The sequence below is a fragment of the Lutra lutra genome, chromosome X, assembly GCF_902655055.1.
Source record: "Lutra lutra chromosome X, mLutLut1.2, whole genome shotgun sequence".
Taxonomy (NCBI): Eukaryota; Metazoa; Chordata; class Mammalia; order Carnivora; family Mustelidae; genus Lutra; species Lutra lutra.
In genome coordinates, this window is record NC_062296.1 from 34068333 (window position 1) to 34073986 (window position 5654).

The following is a 5654-nucleotide window of genomic DNA, read 5'->3' on the forward strand; positions in this document are numbered from 1 at the left end:
CTCATCTCATGAGTGTTAAGAATGATCTCTAGGGGTAAATTATTTTTTTCTAGGATCTGTATTTTCCTTGTAATGATGGGAGTATGGAAAAATCTCAAATTGTATGCCCACATCTGAAATGAATTAGTTCCACAGAACATAAGATATAGAAGGGTCTTAGAGGTCCAGTGGTTTTCAAACATTGCTCCACAGAGCACTGGAGTACTTCTGAGTTCTCCAGAGTGTGTGAAGAGGGTGGTGTTGCAGGAGTTGAGAAGACATAAGAGGGACTCTTCCATCCTGACTCAATTAGAGCAGCTCTACTCTTACGTGTTTTACATACTGAATTGCAGAGTAGTATTTTATTTTTTTCATTTTTTTTTTAATTTTTGGGAGGAGGGAGGGGCAGAGGAAGAGAGAGAATCTTAAGTAGGCTCCACACCCAGCATGGAGCCCAATGTGGGGCTCAATCTCACAATCCTGAGATCATGACCTGAGCTGAAATCAAGAGTGGGAGGCTTAACCAACTGAGCTACCCAGGCGCCCTGAGTAATAGTTTATTTAAAAAAAAAAAAACACCCCATGACTAAAAAGATAAAAATGGAACATCACAGGTATAGCTCAAAAAATGTGCTATGTGACTAATAATTTACTACATCCATTTATTGTACTTATTGTAGTGTAGCTAAAATGTTAAAGAGACTGGGAGGTCCTGCCTACTATGCTAGTTTCTCTAGTTATAGCATAACATAGGAAGGAAGAAGTTATTGAGAAAGAAAGCACAATGGGAAAGCTAGATGACTTAATTTTTCATGATCCAAGTCTTTGTTTAAAATGATACAGATAAATACTAAATCTAATAACAGATAAATAACTAATATCCATGCACTGGATAATCACTTTGTATGCATTAAGTTCCTAAATCTTCCCAACCATCTTATGGAATAAGAGCTATTTATCATCCTCAGTTGTCAGATGTGGAAATTGAGGCATAGAGGGATTAATTATTTAGCTGAAAAGCATAGAGCTATTAAGTGGTGAGGAAGTCAGGAACAGAACCCATATATGCATGACTCTAAAGCACATTCTCAACCATTACATGCTATTGCTCTCCGGTTCAACTATTTTCAAACTATATGGAATTCATTCATGGATGTTTTGGTGGTATAGAGAGAGAATGAGAAGGGGGGAGGGAATCTGACTCTTTGCCATTACTATCATCACTTTGTGATCATAGTAATTCTACCTCCATTTGTTTATATAAGATTTCCACTGAACACACATTTTCAATACTATAAAAATTTAAATAGGTTTGAAAAGCACTGACAATAGTATGATCCCTTCATGTTAACAAATGAAAATACTGAGGACACAAGGGGAATGTGCTCTACCTTTGGTAATAACATAGCAAGTTAGTGGCAGGCCTTGACTCTGTCCAGCATTATTTTCTCATATGCCATTATTTCACCATGAACCCCAACAAGGTCTTATCAAAATTTTAGTGGAATATATGAGTTTTGAAAAATCAAAATTGAAAGTAAGCAATGTCTAAAGAGAAGAACTTATTCTGAAATTCAGAGTGAGCTGTACTCCAGGAAGTGACAGCCATCTCTAACATACAGTACTCTAAGCAAAATATTTTTCCTTGACCACTAGTGGGTACTGAAGTGCACAAATAATTTAGTGCTTTAATGGAACTTTCTTAATGCATATCAGGTACAAGTCTGGGTAGGAATTTAAACTTAAGCTTCATGCATCAAGCTTTTCCTAGGGATATGCCATAAAACTGAAGAGAAGATAATCACAGCCAACCTTGCATTTGAAAATGACTCAACCAAGTTCTGGCAGAGCCAAGTTCTAGGCTTTGTGCTCATCCTCCGTCTCAGATTTCAGGGTCATTTTTTTCAGTTCCAGACCCTAAGACCTTTATCTCAGATATAAACCTCAGAACTTTGAGGGGGCCTACGAAATTCCTGAATTGTTCCACAAAATTTTGCATGTATGTGCATATTTCTAGAGAGTGAATACTTAATTTTCTTTAGAATCTCAAAGGAGTTCATAATGCCTAAAAGGTTAAGAAATGCTAGTTTAGACTGAGTTTCTATGAGTGCACTGGGCATTATGCCCTTTGTGAGATCAGAGGGAGGTAAGCTATCTTTTTGACCTGAAAGCTCCAGCAATAGTAAAAACTGAAGCTGGAATTTTATGTTTCTCCCTGCCTGCCTGCTTAATCTCCTTTGTGGGGAGTATGAAGAGAGGTAATAAAGAGAAACAAAAGCTAGATTATTTCTCTGTGTTCTGTTTATACGATGCCAGATAACCTATTTAGCATAAACTCTTGCCTTTTAACATGTTGTTTCAGTGTCATGCAGAGCTAGTATGATACAGTGGAGGAAAGTATAGGCTTTAGAGACAGACGCTGATTCAAATCCAGACTCCACCACTTTGCGAAAATTTAGTTAACTTCTTTAGGCCTCTGTTTTCTAATTTGTAAAATGGGAATTAAAGGAACTACTTCTTAATGTTGTAAGGTTAAATGGTATAAGGCAAAGAGCCTAGTAAATTGAAAGGGCATAATAAATAGTAGAAAATTTTTAAGTAGAATTCACTATTACCACCATAGGCACAACCTTTCTACTCCAGTTTTTTAAATTCCTTCTACATATTTCTCTCTGTTCTGCTAAATCTATTTGTTTCCTGGTTGGCCCCTTTCTTCCATCTTCCTTGCTTCCCCTCTTTCTTTCCCAGTATCTTTCTACCTTCCTCTCTTTAATCTCTCTCCTTCTCTCACTATACATCTGTCTTCCCTTCTATTCACCTAACAGGAAAGAGAGAAATATGAAGCAACTTGGAATTAAGACATGAATAGTCAAGGGAAAATAAAAGCCAAATTTCAAGGATATCAGGTCTCATTATTGAAGTTCTGCATCTTCACCTGAAATCTCATCTATAAATACATAATTACCTCTAAACTTACCATGTCCCCTTGAATGTTTCAATCTCAGCCTAAATCAATGTCAGGTTTCCTGTTGTACTCTGAGCTGAAAATAAGTCCCTGGGGTGCCATGGAGAGTTGAAGTTCTCCCTGAGCTCTTGCGCTTTTACTTAATTGAAAAGCCAAACATCTGAGAAATATTTACCCAAGAACTTGTTTGCTACATTAATTAATTAAAATATGATGCGAGCCCACTTACCAATGCCATAGAGACAGATAAGAGAGTTGACTAATTTTAAAACCTCCTTTAAAAAAGAGAAAACAGTAAAAGAAAGGATACATAAATAAATGCCTTAGATATTTTATTTTAACTTAAAACATAAATGTACCTTCCTTTCCCAATATTCTGATGTTGGACCAAGGCCAGCATTATAATTTTTCTTGTATAAAACTCATCCATAAGTGTCATTAATGATTTCTAGTTTCAGCTCATTTGACATGGAGTAAGAATCTATAGGCACTTGTAAAGCATACTGAGTGAAGAATCCTATATTGTGTAATCTTATTCCCAATTATTTATCAATGTAGTAATCCCATTTGGCTTGATAGTCCCATTTTTAGTGACATGGATTTACTGAAGTTTTCCAAATCAGTTTAGTATTTTGTTTTTATTATTAAATGTATCATATAAAAATAACTTATAATGGGAATGTAAAATATAAAGAATAAACATTAAATGGAGATCCACATACTCACAACCTAGCTTAAGAAATATATCATCGGGGTGCCTGGGTGGCTCAATGGGTTAAAGCCTCTGCCTTCAGCTCAGGTCATGATCCCAGGGTCCTGGGATCGAGCCCCAAATCGGGCTCTCTGCTTGGCAGGGAGCCTACTTCCTCCTCTCTCTCTACCTGCTTCTCTGACTACTTGTGATCTCTGTCAAATAAATAAATAAAATCTTAAAAAAAAAAGAAATGTATCATCACAGGCTCTACAACTGGGGATGCTTGCTGCTCTCGGCGCCAGGCCCAGCTTCCTTTAAAATGTCTACTGTTCACGAAGTTCTCTGCAAGCTCAGCTTGGAGGGTGATCACTCCATGCCCCCTAGTGCATATGGGTTGGTCAATGCATATACCAATTTTGATGCTGAGCATGATGCTCTGAACATTGAAACAGCCATCAAGACCAAAGGTGTGGATGAGGTCACCATTGTCAACATTTTGATCAAACGCAGCAATGAACAGAGACAAGATATTGCCTTCACCTACCAGAGAAGGACCAAAAAGGAACTTGCATTAACGCTGAAGTCAGCCTTGTCCGGCCACCTGGAGACAGTGATTTGGGGCCTATTAAAAACACCTGCTCAGTATGATGCTTCTGAGCTGAAAGTCTCCATGAAGGGACTGGAAACTGATGAGGAATCCCTCATTGAGATCATCTGCTCAAGGACCAAGAGCTTCCGGAAATTAACAGAGTCCACAAGGAAATGTACAAGACTGATCTGGAGAAGGACATCGTTTCTGACACATCTGGTGACTTCCAGAAGCTGATGGTTGCCCTTGCAAAGAGTAGAAGAGCAGAGGATGGCTCTGTCATTGATTATGAACTGATTGACCAAGATGCCCGGGATCTCTATGATGTCAGAGTGAAGAGGAAAGGAACTGATGTACCCAAGTGGATCAGCATCATGACTGAGCGGAGTGTGTGTCACCTCCAGAAAATATTTGATAGGTACAAGACTTTATGACATGTTGGAGAGCATCAAGAAGAAGGTCAAAGGAGAACTGGAAAATGCTAAACCTGGTCCAGTGCATTCAGAATAAGCCCCTGTATTTTGCTGACCGACTGTATGACTCCATGAAGGGCAAGGGGATTCATGATAAAGTTCTGATAAGAATCATGGTCTCTCACAGTGAAGTGGACGTGTTGAAAATTAGGTCTGAATTCAAGAGAAAGTATGGCAAGTCCTTGTATTACTACATCGAGCAAGACACAAAGGGCGACTACCAGAAAGCGCTGCTGTACCTGTGTGGTGGGAATGACTGAGGCCCAAGACGGTTGAGCATCCAGGAGTGGTGCTCCTTTGTTTCCAGCTAACAATTCTAGAAAATAGCTTGTGATTAATAGTCCCCTTGGGCCCGTCCCCGCAGGGATGGCATTAGTATCACCTGCTCCCCATTCTTATTGCAGTTGCCTAAGCATTGCCTGCCTCTTACGTCTAGTCTCTCCTTTTAGCCAAAGAAATGAGCATTCCAGGAGTTGGAAGTGAAATCTATGATGTGAAACACGTTGCCTCTTGTGTACTGTGTCATAAACAGATGAAAAAACTGAATTTTTACTTTATAAAAAAAAAGAAATATATCATCACAAATAACATTGAAGGCTCTTGTGTCAAGAACTGTCAACTGTCTGAGATTTTACCTTACTTATAAACTGATAAGTTGGCCTGCCACAGTTTCACAGATGTTGGCAAAAATCAATCTAGTTGTTTATCTTTATGCCAATACTACACTGTCATGATACTGTAGTATTATATTAAGACTTGAAAGTCAGCTAGTACAAGTCCTCCAAATTTTTTCCTTTTTTTAATTTGTTTTAGCTAATTTCGGTTCTTTATATTTCCATGTAAATTTGAGAACTATCTTTTCAATTTCAAAAAAAATGCCAGCATTTTAATTGGGATTGAAATAAATCTGTAGATAAAATTGTAAATAATTAACATTTTAATAATATCAATCTT

General features: G+C 37.9%; 1 pseudogene; it reads left to right on the plus strand.

Moving 5' to 3' along the window:
- The first annotated feature begins 3910 nt into the window (after window positions 1–3910).
- Window positions 3911–5123, plus strand: LOC125092141 (annexin A2-like; annotated as a pseudogene).
- The last annotated feature ends 531 nt before the right edge of the window (window positions 5124–5654 follow it).